Genomic DNA, 14,638 nt, shown 5'->3' on the forward strand with positions numbered 1-14,638 from the left:
ACAACACTAATATGAAGTTCCAGTTTTATATTAAATCATTAGTTGCTCTAGCCATTTTGTAGGAGGAGGAAGTCATGCATACTTTTGAGTTGGTAAAAGAAAATATATCTGATGAAGGTCGTGAACTTGTGAAGTATTTTTCTGATTATTACATACATGGTAAACTGTGAAAGTTTCATAACCAGACAACCACATCTATGAGGTTTCCTCTATTATTCACGATAAAGTTTTGGAACATATCAGAACTCAATGAGTTACTTTAGCCACATACACAAAATTCAGTGGAAGTGTGGCATCAAAGACTGAAGTTCTTATTGGGTAGTAGAGCTACTGATCTCGATGCAATTATGCATGATTTAAGTGGGGAACAAGACCACATTGATGAATTAAGAGTATGTATGGCAACTGGTGTGCCTCCATCACCTAAAAAAACAGAGGTTATTAGAAAGACATAGTCACTTTCAGAAAGTACTCTTGAATAGAGGTGAATATACAGCTCTGGAGTTTTTTAAGAGCATAGCACGGTTACTGAAAATGTAATATGGCAGGAATTACATGTATGGGTTACATGTAAGCAGTCAATACTTTATCGGTGAGTGAACTGCTTCAGAATTACTTTGTAATGTTAGATATATTTCTGCATACAATGGTGTTTTATGTACACCTGTTTCACATGATTGCATAGACTGCCTGGTACATATTGTCCTTCTTTCATTACTGATATACAACTACTGTCCCAGATAAAAATTTTGCTTTGGACAGAATTTGTGTTGTGTTTTAATGGCAGTGGGAGTCAGATGTATGGGACTACAGTTTATTAAGTTCTCCGGTTATCATATTGGACTTTTTAGTGTGATTACAAGTCATGTTTGGGATACTTCGTATGAGAGCACTAATTTCTTTAGTTTGGCAATGGCACTTCATGACAGGGTACTGTAACAAGGATGTATTTGTCACTGTGAGTTTCATGAGCTACGCACAGATTAGTTTATTGGTTATTTACATGCCGGTGTATGGTAGTTCGGTGTTAAGAAGTGTCGGTGATATGGATTGTCGGTTAACTGGTCTTGGAATTTCAGTTGGCGGTAAAGTGAATGTTCAGTCAAATAAAAGTGATCCAGACTGTGTGAACAAAACCATCCTTACATTTTCCAATCACACACTAACCCTACATACACTGGCCCAATTCACAGTGTAGTCTGATGCCTGACTGTGGTATGGGACATGTCTCAGTCTGACCCTACAAACATATACGCTGATAGGGTACCAGAAACTGGAGCAGCATGCAATGTGAGGTAGAACAGGACCAGGAACACTGACATCTGACACAGTCTGTACATAGTCTGTAACATATTCACAATACACTGCTACACAATACACTGCTACACAATACTGGCACACTGTCAACAATCACCATAAGTACACAGACATCACTATTGTACAGACTACAACAGAATGTCCGGGTTTTGTCCTCACATAAAAGTGCTACTATACATAACATATCTAGCAGTCTGATATATCACTGGCTTGTTATCAGGAATGATGTCAGTAAATAATGATATGCTGTAAATATGCACCTCTTACTGCATGACATATGGACAAAGGGTGACAGACTTGGGGGACAGAGTCAGAAACACAGGGCCAATATTGACATATTGCTGTGATAAACTAAGAAAATTCCTGGTGTAACAGGGTTTGTTGTGACATATCTCTTCTGAGGGATATGAAGTCAGTAACAGACATGGATGTCACCATGTACTGCCTGCAATCATCAGAGTATGCTACTGCATTTCTAAAGATAGGAAATGTGTGAGTAACACACCACATCTAAGACTCAAAACTCTGGCCAGTCTGCAGATACCTTTACAGGTGAGAGTTTCCTCAACCACATAACACTGTCATGCCAGACTTTAAATCATGTAGAACAGCCATATCCACACAAACCCTGTTAAACCAACATTACTTCAAATGTAGAACAGCAATACTTACATTCTGCCCCCATGTCTGGAACATCCCCCTCTCATACCTCTCATCCTGGAAACATCAAAAATCTGGACAAAGACCCATGAAAAATAGGTACAGATCTGTATGCTGATTAACATAAAATTTACATGCATAATTATGTAACCCCACCCACTTCAATGGAATTGTGGGGTACCAACATTCAAGCGCAAACTGAACAACAGACAACCAAAATATGGCCACAGCCCAGACACTGTAGTAAATTATTTGTTTTATTTTGAAATGTGTAACAATGATGTTCACTGGGAAGGGAGAAGATGATGAACATTAGGATTTTGTTTTTAGTGACTTGCAGTATATGGGTTTTGTGAGAAAAGTAGGGCATTTAATGGTAGGCAATAAATAGTTTGCTAGGACCTCCAAAAGTAATTCTCCATGGCCTACTGATCAGTGGCATAGCTTGAGTTTGTGCCACCTGCGGCTGTCTTTGAGTTTGCCGCCTTCCCCCCCTCACAAAATCATGGTCAAATGGGACCCCCCATACACAGCCCTTCCCCTGCAGCCATTCCAATGTCCCATTATTTGGCTATTTCCCCCCATTTACCATAAACACTGTAATACATATACTTCTTTACTTCTATGATGATTATTTGAATTTCATTTAAAACTTTTGTATTTTATAGCACAAACACTAATAGACATCTGCTAAACAAAGGCATACTGTCACACAATGAAAATAGACTTAGCATTACAACTTCTCTACCCTTGAAACTCACAATTATTAAAACAGCATTAAAACCCACAAAGAAAATGCATCTGGCCAGTGGCAAATAAAGATTACATTTGGGTTGTTTTCTAATCATAGGCACCTTGCACATGAAACATACATGTGTTCTTTGATACACCTTCCTGACTGTATTAAATGGCATTCCTTGTATAGTACAGCACACTTTTTAGAGTGCATTTTAAATTTATTGTTTTGAACATTTTTCCAGTAAGCAATAAAACAAAATGCATGAACCAATAATGACAAAACTGCCCAATTCAGAACATTTCCCCCATAAACGTCTAATCAGACTTCTACAATCCACCAGTATCAGTAAATATACAAAATGTCTGCAGAAGTAAAAGTCATCTAAATAATTCCTCATTAAAGAGATCTGTAAGATCTGTAACTAATGAAGAGGTTACTGCCAGCAAACAACTTGATATTTCATGTTTTCGTCTACAAATAAACTGCCTGTTGCTCTTGAGGAATAAATTGCCAATGTTACATTAAAAAAAGATAAGGTAGTAATATTGCAATACAAACCAGCAGTTATAACTTACTGGGGCATTTACACACACACACACACACACACACACACACACACACACACACACACACACACACACACACACACACACACACAAACACACACACCTGCCAATACGTACTACAAATGAAAGCTTCAGCCAATACGTACTACAAATGAAAGCACAGTTCTGGTTGTTGCAGTACATGAAAGCAATAACAAGTTGGGAATGAACACTCCCCCCTCCACTGTACCTGGGCATTAAGCAAATGCAGCAGCAAAGCATATATCCCTAGCAACATTAAATGTTCCTGCTATTGCTTCTAATAAAAGTACACAGTTTGCAAGCATATTCCATTAAGTATAACAACGCATATTTTGTTTTCCATTAAGTGTAAAACTAAGTTAAGCTGACCACATACCCTTTCTCTTTCTGTAGTACAACAACAAGCTGGCAATAACAAATAAGTTACTGCCAGCTGGCCATTGCTTCTAAGTGGCCTTGGTAATATCAAATTGAAAAACTAAGTTAAGCTGGCCACACAAACTTCCTCTTTCTTAGTACAACAACATGTTAGCAGTAACAAGTAAGTTAAACCGCCAGCTGGCCATTCTAAGTGGCATTACTTAGCTGTTAAAAATGAATGTTCCTGCAGCTGACCTGGGGAATGAAAGCAATAAAGTGCCCTTAAAGAACGCAATGCAATAACAAAGCATAGAAAAAGTACTTTAAACTGCAGCTGGCCATTGCTTCTAAGCAGTGTTACTTAGCTGTTAAAAAATAACATTCCTGCAGCTAACCTGTGGAATGAAAGCAATAACAAAGTGCCATTAAAGAAAGCAATAACAAAACATAAAAAAAACTAAGTTAAGCTGCAGCTTGCCATTGCTTCTAAGTGTGTTACTTACTTAGCAGTTAAAAATAACATTCCTGCAGCTGACCTGGGGAATGATAGCAATAACAAACCTCCATTAAGTGACAAACTATTAATTAAATGCTGCTTGCTGTTGCTTCTAAGTGCATTAGTTGTTTGTGCCATTAAAGTAAAAGACCACAGCACATTTTTTTTTTACTTCTTACCTGGGCTGGAGGAGCCAGGGCATACCTGCCTGTGACCAGTAATCGTCTTCCTTAATTCAAATGCAGCTCTTAAGCAGCTAGAGAACTGCACACAGGCTACAGCCACAAAAAAAAAGTTCAGTGAATCCCTCAAACCTGCCTTTCAGCCAATTTCAACAGTCTGGCAAGGTGTTTATAGAACTGACATCATTGCACATGTCTCTGCACGTGATGATGTCAGTTGAAAAACAAAAACATTTTAAAAAAGCAGAGAAATTCAGAAATTAAGGGGTGGCACTCAGGAATTGTAGCACCACATTATTTGGACCTCAAAACCATTAAAATCAAGAAATTCAGTATGGTTGAGAGGTATGCCCCCTCCTGTTTGTTGGCCTGACTCCACAGTGTATGTTGTAAGAGGTACTTCCAACTACCCTCTGTGATGCTGTTTGTCAGACACCCACATGAAGTCCTGCTCACAGTGAAGGAAAAGGGCCAACATCTACATGAAGTGCTTAGTTAAAGGAGTGTGTTTCCATGCATTTGGCTATAGGAATGATACCACAGCTGTTCCACATGCATTTAGCAAGTGGGGGACTCCAATTCATGCACAGGCCATCAGCTGATCATGAGCATTATCTACAAATGTCAAGCTGCTGCCTATGCAAAACAGATGTACTTTTCCACATCCACCAGAGAGGGAGAGAGAGAGAGAGAGACAGAGAGAGAGACAGAGAGAGAGACAGAGAGAGAGACAGACAGACAGAGATGAAACATAAAAGGAAGAGAGTAAGAACCAAGCATGTTTGTGTATGATCCATGGGTGGAGAGCTGTATCTGGGTATTATAAAAGTTGCCTATATTGTTTACTAATCCATATTGTTACATAGTAATTGCACATGACTGTACACTTTTATAGCTGTGGACTGTCTGTAACAACCTCTAAAGTGCTTGAAAACTGTTGGCCTTGTAATGTGTACATTGGGACATATGGGTCCTCAATATAATGATGTCGCAACACCCACACTACAATAGATCCTGTCATTACACAATCAACCACACAGGACACTGATGACACACACACAAACACACACTTACCAGTACTGAATTTCAAACCTCTACTTGACTGTGTATTGCTATTACAGTGTTACGCAGTTATTGCATGCACCACTAAGCTTATATGTTGGAGAGTTGTCCAAAGGTATCTTTGAAGATGAGTGACATCAGCAGCAGTGGTAAAGGATGGGGTAAGGGAAATGTAGTAAGTGTGAATGTTCACAAAATCAGGTGTCAGCAAAGACACACATACACACACACACACACACACACACACACACACACACACACACACACACACACACACACACACATGCACACACACACACTCTCTCTCTCTCTCTCTCTCTCTCTCACAGAAACACACTCATTATCACAGTTGGTAAGATCAGGATTAAAACTCCTACCTAACTAGTTTGCTATACTACAGTATTACATAGTTATCACAAGTGCCAGAGAGCTTATAGGCTGAAACATAGCCACGGGTTGTTTTAAGGTGACTGACATCAGCAGATGTGCTAAAGTAGGGCAATGGGAGGTGTAGTAAGTGTGAATGGCTTCAAAAATCATTCATCTCCATACACACACACACACACACACACACACACACACACTTGCCAGAATTGAGATGCATAGGTTTATTGCTTCACAGGTGTGTAGTAGGTGACTGGGCCTGAAGGCTGTACAAGGCTAGGCCAAGGGAATACCTTGGCATCAGGCCACATGACAATAGTCCCCAGTGTGGCTGAGGGGTGTAGTCCCCGGAGTGGTCCCCAGGGGTGGATATTGTGTTCACCATCCACTCATTTGGGTTACTACTGTGGGTGGCCAGTGATGTGCACTGCTTCACATATATGTGATCTATATTCCATAACATGGACAGTGTCTGGGTTGTGTACTTGTCCCACATGCATGCTTTTTGATGTGTGGAAGTGTACTTGAGGTCTCTGGGGCATGTTGTGTGGACAGATTGTTATGTTCTGATGTAGCATTCCTGACCTCATTTGGTGAGACCTGGCTATGTAATTGAGGTCATGCTTGCAACTACATTGACAGCATGATACGGGTATTAAGTGATGTTAGTGGTTTCTGTCCATACAGGGCATGTGTATAAGGCATGGTATTCCCTTTGTGGGTTATGTTTGCAGACTCTACAGTTGTTGCAGGCATTCAGTAGGGAATATATCAAAAGGGCCACTGTACTCATTTATTTGCCTACTGAGGGGATGGAACAGGGTGCCATGTCATTTTTCTTGCTGGATTACACACACTCAGTCAGGAGATGTAACACATCAATGTACTTTCTGATGTCAGTGGCACTTCTGTGGTCAACAGGCATGTAGTCCACTGCAATCACACCATGGTTACTATCTGTGAGGCAATAAGCAGGGAACTACCAATATAGTGGATTTTGCCTAGACAAGTGTGTTTGTGTATGAGACGTGGGTGGAGTGTGTTCTCTGAGTAATAGAAGGGTTGTATATTATGTTCACCAATCCATAATGTCACATGTAGGGCTATGGATTGTCTACACAAACCTCTCTAGTGTTTGACATCTGTTTTCCTTCTAAGAGATACATTGTAACATATATTAGGTCCTCAACATAATAATTTAGCAAAACCCACCCCACAATGGATCCTGTTATTACACAATCACAGCAACCTCCATACAGGATACTGATGACAGACACACGCGCGCACACACACACACACACACACACACACACACACACACACACACACACACACACACACACACACATACACACTTGCCAGTACTGAGATTAAAACCCCTACCTAGCTATGTATTGTTATTAGAGTGATATGCATTTATCGCACACGCCACAGAGCTTAAAGGATGGATGTTGTCCCAAGGTACTTCTAAGGTGAGGAACATCACCAGCCCTTGTAAATACTGGCATTGAGTGATGTAGTGAGTGAGATCCCAAAAATAATTTTACCCTACACACACATTTACATTTGCCAGGGGTGAGGTTCAAACATCAATCTATCAATTTTTATGGCCCGTTATGTTACGCATTTACCACATGCACCACTGACCTTACATAGTTTAGGGTTGGCAACAGATACTTCTAAGGTGGATGATATCTGCAGGCCTGCTAAAGTCAGGCTCTGAGATGTGTACTGGGTGTAAATGGGGCCAAAATCTTTGAGGTACAGACATAGATATGTACACACACAAACATTTGCCACAAATGAGAATCAAACCCATACTTATATAGTTACTGCTACTACATTGTTCTGCATTTATGGCATGTGCCATTGAGCTTACATATTGGAAAGTTGTGCCAAGGTATTTTTGAAGGTGACTAACATCAGCAGCAGTGCTAAAGGAGGGGTAAGGGGAGAGTAGTAAGTGTCAATGTCCATAAAGTCAGGTATCATCAAAGATACACACACTCTCTCACACAAACATACACAGTTGCCCTGTCTGGGATTAGCCCTCCTGCCTAACTAGTATGCTACACTATAGCATTACGCAGTTATCGCAAGTGCCACAGAGCTTATATGTTGGAAAGTTCTCCACAGGTATCTTTGAAGGTGGCTAACATCAGCTGAAGTGCTAAAGGATGGGTAAGGGGAGAGTAGTAAGTGTCAATGTCCATAAAATTAGGTATCATCAAAGACACACACACACACACACTCACACACACACACACACACACACACACACACACACACACACACACACACACACACACACACACACACACACACACACACACACACACACACACACACACACACACACACACACACACACACACACACACACACACACACACACACACACACACACACACACACACACAGTTTTACAGTTACCATGTGTGGGATTAGAACTCCTACCTAACTAGTATGCTACACTACAGCACTATGCAGTTATCACAAGTTTCACAGAACTTATATGTTGGAAAGCTCTCAACAGGTATCTTTGAAGGTGACTAACATCAGCAGCAGTGCTAAAGGAGGGGTTAAGGGAGAGTAGTAAGTGACAATATCCATAAAATCAGGTATCATCAAAGACACACACACTCTTTCAAACAAACACACCCAGTTTCACAGTTGCCATACCTGGAATTAGAACTCCTACCTAACTAGGTATGCTACACTACTGTATTACGCAATTATCACAAGTGTCACAGAGCTTAAATGTTGGAGAACTCTCCACAGGTATCTTTGATGGTGGCTAACTTCAGCAGCAGTGCTAATGGAGTGATAAAGAGAGAGTAGTAAGTGTCAATGTCCATAAAATCAGGTAACATCAAAAAAACACACACACACACACACACACACACACACACACACACACACACACACACACACACACACTCAGTTTCATAGGGGCCATGTCTGGGATTAGAACTCCTACCTAACTAGTAAGCTACACTATAGCATTATGCAGATATTGCAAGTGCCACAGAGCTTATTGGGCTGGCAGTTGTCCAAAGGTTAATTTCAAGGTGACTTATATCAGCTGGCATGTTAAAGTAGGGCAATGGGAGGTGTAGTGACTGTGAATGGCCTCAAAATGATTCATTTCCACACACAGTTACCATGGCTGGGATAAGAACTCCTACCTAACTAAGTTTCTACACTACAGTATTACACATGTATTGCAAGTGCCACACAGCGTATAGGGTTGAGATTTGGCAAGAGGGTTATTTCAAGGTGACTGACATCAGCAGGAGTGCTAACATGGGCAATGAGAAGTGCAGTGTGTGTATGAATGGGCCATAAGCCATTCCGCTGGCAACACACACACACACACACACACACACACACACACACACACACACACACACACATACACACACACACACTCAGTCACACACAACTTTACATTTGACAGGACTGGGTATACAAATGCTAGATAAATACTGATTTGTACTATCATGTTACACAGGTATCACAAGCACCACAGACACTATAGGGCTGAGGGCTACCAAAAGCAATGTCTACAGTGATTGACATCAGCACATCATGTGATATTGGCCAGTTGGATGTGTGGTGGCTGAGACAGGCCTCATGATGGAAATCTCTCTGTCACTATCTGTCTCTCTCTTCCCCACATCTGTGTGTGCGTATATTTGACATATTATAGTGTGTTGGCCATGGATATGTGTGAGTATTCGTATCCAATGTGTGGGCAAAGCATGAATTGTACAATGTGGTGTGCGTGCACAGACTTCTGTGACTGACAGATATGTATAGTCCACTGTGTTGTCAGACATGGGCTTCATTTCTTTAAGTGTAGCAGCATGCCCAGTATGACCTTCTGTACTGAGTGTGCGAATCCATTCCAGGTAGGTTGTACTCCATTCCAGGGTTTGGTGTTCTACGCCTACAGCTAGCAACATGTTTCTGCAGGATATCTGTAGATAGGTTGACAATATAGAATCACAATGGGAGACAGATAGTGGGATACTGTAACTATTGTGTCTGTGCTGCTTTTGTTACATGGTTGGTGTTAGCAGAGATATTCAGACATATGTACTGGTTTACACGGTGATGTATTATGTCATCAACTACTGACAGATATACTTATTTGCTCACAGTTATTTCCTGGGAAATACAACATGAATGAAGCTGTGTCCAGTATTGGAGTCTGCAGCCTACATATTCTTGCACATTCGTGCCATTCTGGAGGGGTAGCTGCAGAGACTTGCTGATGGGTCTGTGTAAATGGTCCAGCACCTTGGTACTGTGGTAGCTGAGGATCCCCTTCTTGTACATATATCGATGTAACAGAATGGCCATATCCTGCTGTGGCCATAACTCTCAGCTGTACAGATTCACCCAGGTTACCCAGAGGCAGGGCTCATATATCTGGTCAGTTCCCCTTCACATTGTGGTTTATGAGCAGGTTTGTAGCCACCCATTACTGGGTTTGCAGGCAGGGGTAGTATGGGCACATATAAGAGTTTCAGACTTCACACACTCCATGACGACCATGCTTCTACACCCCCCATTCTATTATTCTATCCTCTTCCTATCATTATGCGAGTGATATCTGAGAAGTATCCCTATAGTTGTTCCTTCATCCCAGTGGTATTTAGGGGTTGGTCCACAGTTCATGCAGTAGGACATGGTGGGCATGCTACTGGGATTTGGCAACATGGCCTTACATTTGTGTTTTGTTGACTGTGTTATGTTGTTTTTTGGGACCCCATGAGATAACATACATTGGCACTATGGGTGAGGACAGGCCTTTGACAGAGGACTGAAGTACATTCTGTAGCAGGCCAGTGCATTCTGTCACTCCTACATTCCAGGACTGTGAGCCACTGGATTCCCCTGGGGTGACAGGGTAAGTGTGCAAGGTGTCAATAGCAATAGTTCCTGTCCATATTAATCCATTAGTCCATATTCTGGTAGGGTGCAGCTTACAGCTAGGAACACACCTGCATGAGAAACCTCTTCAGCATGCTGCATTCTGTGGGTATTCCCATACAGAAGTGGGGGTCATACTATACTCATTCCTAACAGCAAGGATATGACCTGTGATAAACTTGTGGCTGATGGGGGGATGAGATGAGTGCATGTGTAATATGGAAGCTTCTTGCAGCTGACTCACAGATACACCTGGGACATTCCCCTTATGCTGCCTTGGACACAGGCAGTCTCTCATTACTTCATAACTGTGCATTTTGTGGTCTGCCACTGACTGGCCAGACTACATCAGTATTCCAATCTACACAGACAACTAATGTGCTGCTAACCTGTATGTACAATCCCAAAGGTGTGTGCAGTTGACAGTTACATTTTATGTACTCTGTCTAGGGTACTTCCACCTGTGTACTATGTGTATGTCTGGGCCCACATTCATGGCATGTCCATTGTTCAGATGGTGACAGATATTGATATCTGGACAGTGATTATGGATGACTGCTGACATGGGTATTGCTGAGAAGCAGTGTGGTTGGCACTGCCTTTGTTGGAACATGGCCCTGTCATCAACAGTACTGGCCATAGGCCACCAAGACACAACCCTCCATGCCTACATGCTGACCACTTCCAGAAAATATTGAACACACAACCTAACACATGGACCCCTGCATATTATACACATGCAACAATCTATCCTGTAAATTGGGTGAGCTCAGGTAATCTGTGCTCCACTGTTATTAAACCCACATGTATATGTTGCTGTATTTCCACATAGGATTCTGGGGGGAGGCACACCTGATGACTTTAAACATTTGCTATGACTGCACTGGTATTTCAGGTACTCTGTTGGCTTCCATTTCTTTTTGTATTCTGACCTATTATGCAGACTGGAGGCATATCAGTAGTGTTTTGATCTTAAGTTTTATTCACCTACATTTCAGTTTCAGACTTCTTACCCTTCAGAACTAACATAAAACTACCAGACCTGTTGTAGTCTATCTGTGTAGGTCTGGAGGGGGGTTGTTCACCATTGCCATCAACTGGAGGCATTAGTCCAGCCTTTCTTTATGGTCATCTACACCTGTCCTGCTGGCTGAGGCTGGTGTTGGGTATGTGAGCCTCAATGATATGCATGTGTGTGTTCTATGGACCATACCTCTCAACCGTACAGAATTTCTTGTTTTTTACTGGTTTTGAGGTCGAAATAATGGGGTGGCACAATTTCCATGTGGCACCCCTTAATTTCCGAATTTCTTGGCTTTTTTAAATGTTTTTGTTTTTCAACTGATGTCACCACATGCAGAGGCATGTGCAATGACATCAGCTCCATAAACAGCCTCCCAGCCTGGTGGAATTAGCTGAAAGGCAGGCTTGAGGGATTTATTGAACTTTTTTTGTGGCCGTAGCCTGCATACAGTTCTCTGGCTGCTTAGGTGCTGCATTTGAATTAAGGAACACAATTACTGGTCACAGGCAGGAATGCCCTGGCTCCACTAGTCCAGGTAAGAAGTAAGAAAAACTGTGCTGCTGTCTTTTACTTTAATGGCACAGACAGCTAGTGCACATAGAAGCAACGACCAGCAATGTTTAATTAATAGTTTGTCACTTAATGGAGGTCTGTTATTTCTTTCATTCCCCAGGTCAGCTGCAGGAACATTAACAGCCAACTTGTTGCTTTTTTAACAGTTAAGTAACACGATTAGAAGCAATGGCCAGCTGCAGTTTAACTTATTTTTTTTCAATTAACTGAGCTTTGTTATGACTTTCATTCCCCAGGTCAGCTGCAGGAACATTAATTTTTAACAGCTAAGAAAGCATTGTGCTTAGAAGCAATGGCCAGCTCCAGTTAAACTTAGTTTTTTATGTGTTGTTATTGCTTTCTTTAATGCCACTTTGTTATTGCTTTCATTCCCCAGGTCAGCTGCAGGAACATTATTTTTTAACAGCTAAGTTATTCTGCTTAGAATGGCCAGCAGTCAGTTTAACTTATTTGTTATTGCCAACTTGTTGTTGTACTACAGAAAGAGGAAGGGTGTGTGGCCAGCTTAACTTAGTTTTTCACATTATGGAAAAATGGAATATGCTTTGTTATGCTTAACGGAATATGCTTGCAAACTGTGTACTTTTATTAGAAACAATGGCAGGGACATTTAATGTTGCTAGGGATATATGCTGTGCTGCTGCATTTGCTTAATGGCCAGGTACAGTGGAAGGGAGGGGTGTGTTCATTCCCAACTTGTTATTGCTTTCATGTACTGCAAAAACCAGAACTGTGCTTTCATTTATAGTACGCATTGGCAGGAGTGTGTGTGTGTGTGTGTGTGTGTGTGTGTGTGTGTGTGTGTGTGTAAATGCCCCAGTAAGTTATAACTGCTGGTTAGTATTACAATATTACTACCTTATCTTTTTTAATGTAACATAGGCAATTTATTCCTCAAGAGCAACAAGTAATGTATTTGTAGACGAAAACATGAAATATCAAGTTGTTTGCTGGCAGCAACCTCTTCATTAGTTACAGATCTTACAGATCTCATTAATGTGGAATTATTTAGATGACTTTTACTTCTGAAGAGAGTTTGCATATTTAATGATATTAGTGGATTGTAGACGTTTGATTAGACTTTTATGATGGAAATGTTCTGAATTTGGCAGTTTTGTCATTATTGTTTCATGCATTTTGTTTCATTGTTTATGGAAAATTGTTCAAAATAATATATTTAAAACGGATCCCCTACACTTCACCGACACGCCACAACGCCGACACACAAATCACCGACACCAAAAGACCGACAACACACAATACCGACAATACACACAACCATACATGCACTAACCTTAACCCAAACCCTAACCCTAAGGTCCGACACAACCGCACACTTCCCGCACCCTAACACTAACTCACTTAACCCACCCCTAAACCTACAGTCCGTCACTATCGCACACACACCCTACCTGCACCCTAACCCTAACTCACTTAACCCACCCTTAAACATATAGTCCGTCACTATCGCACACTTACCCTACCCGCACCCTAACCCTAACTCACTTAACCCGCCCCTAAAACTACAGTCCCTCACTATCGCACACTTACCTGTCCGCTCCCTAACACTAAATCCCTCACTCTATCGCACACTTACCGAGTCCGTCGGGTTCTCACCTTGTCGGTCATCTGTGTTGTCGGTCTTTTGGTGTCGGTGATTTGTGTGTCGGCATTGTGGTGTGTCGGTGAAGTGAAGGGGATCCATCTAAAACGTACTCTAACAAGTGTGCTGTATTATACAAGGAATGTAATTTAATACAATCATGAAGGGGCACCGAAGAACACATTTATGTTTCATGTGCAAGGGGCCTATGATTAGAAAACAGCCCAAAGGTAATCTTTATCCACCACTGGACAGATGCATTTTCTTTGAATGTGGGGTTCAATGCTGTTTTAATGAATGTGAGTTTCAAGGGCAGAGAAGTTTTAATACTAGGTCTATTTTCATTGTGAGACTGTATGACTTTGTTTAGCAGATTTCTATTAGTGTTTGTGCTATAAAATATAAAATTTTAAATGAAATCATCATAGAACTAAAGCAGTATGCACATTACAGTGTTTATGGTAAATGGGGGAAAATAGCCAAGTAATTGGACATTGGAATAGCTGCAGGGGGAGCGCTGTGTATGCGGGCCCTATTCAACCATGATTTTGTGAGGGGAAAGGCAGTAAACTCAAAGACAGTCCTGGGTGGCATAAACTCAAGCTATGCCACTGATCAGTAGGCCATGGAGAATGACATTTGGAGGTCCTAGCAAAGTATAACATTCTGTTGCTAAGTTTAGAATATTGCCTACCATTAAATGCCTTACT

Source organism: Protopterus annectens, chromosome 2.part0 (genome assembly GCF_019279795.1).
Source record: "Protopterus annectens isolate FY-2018-M chromosome 2.part0, PAN1.0, whole genome shotgun sequence".
Classification (NCBI taxonomy): Eukaryota; Metazoa; Chordata; order Ceratodontiformes; family Protopteridae; genus Protopterus; species Protopterus annectens.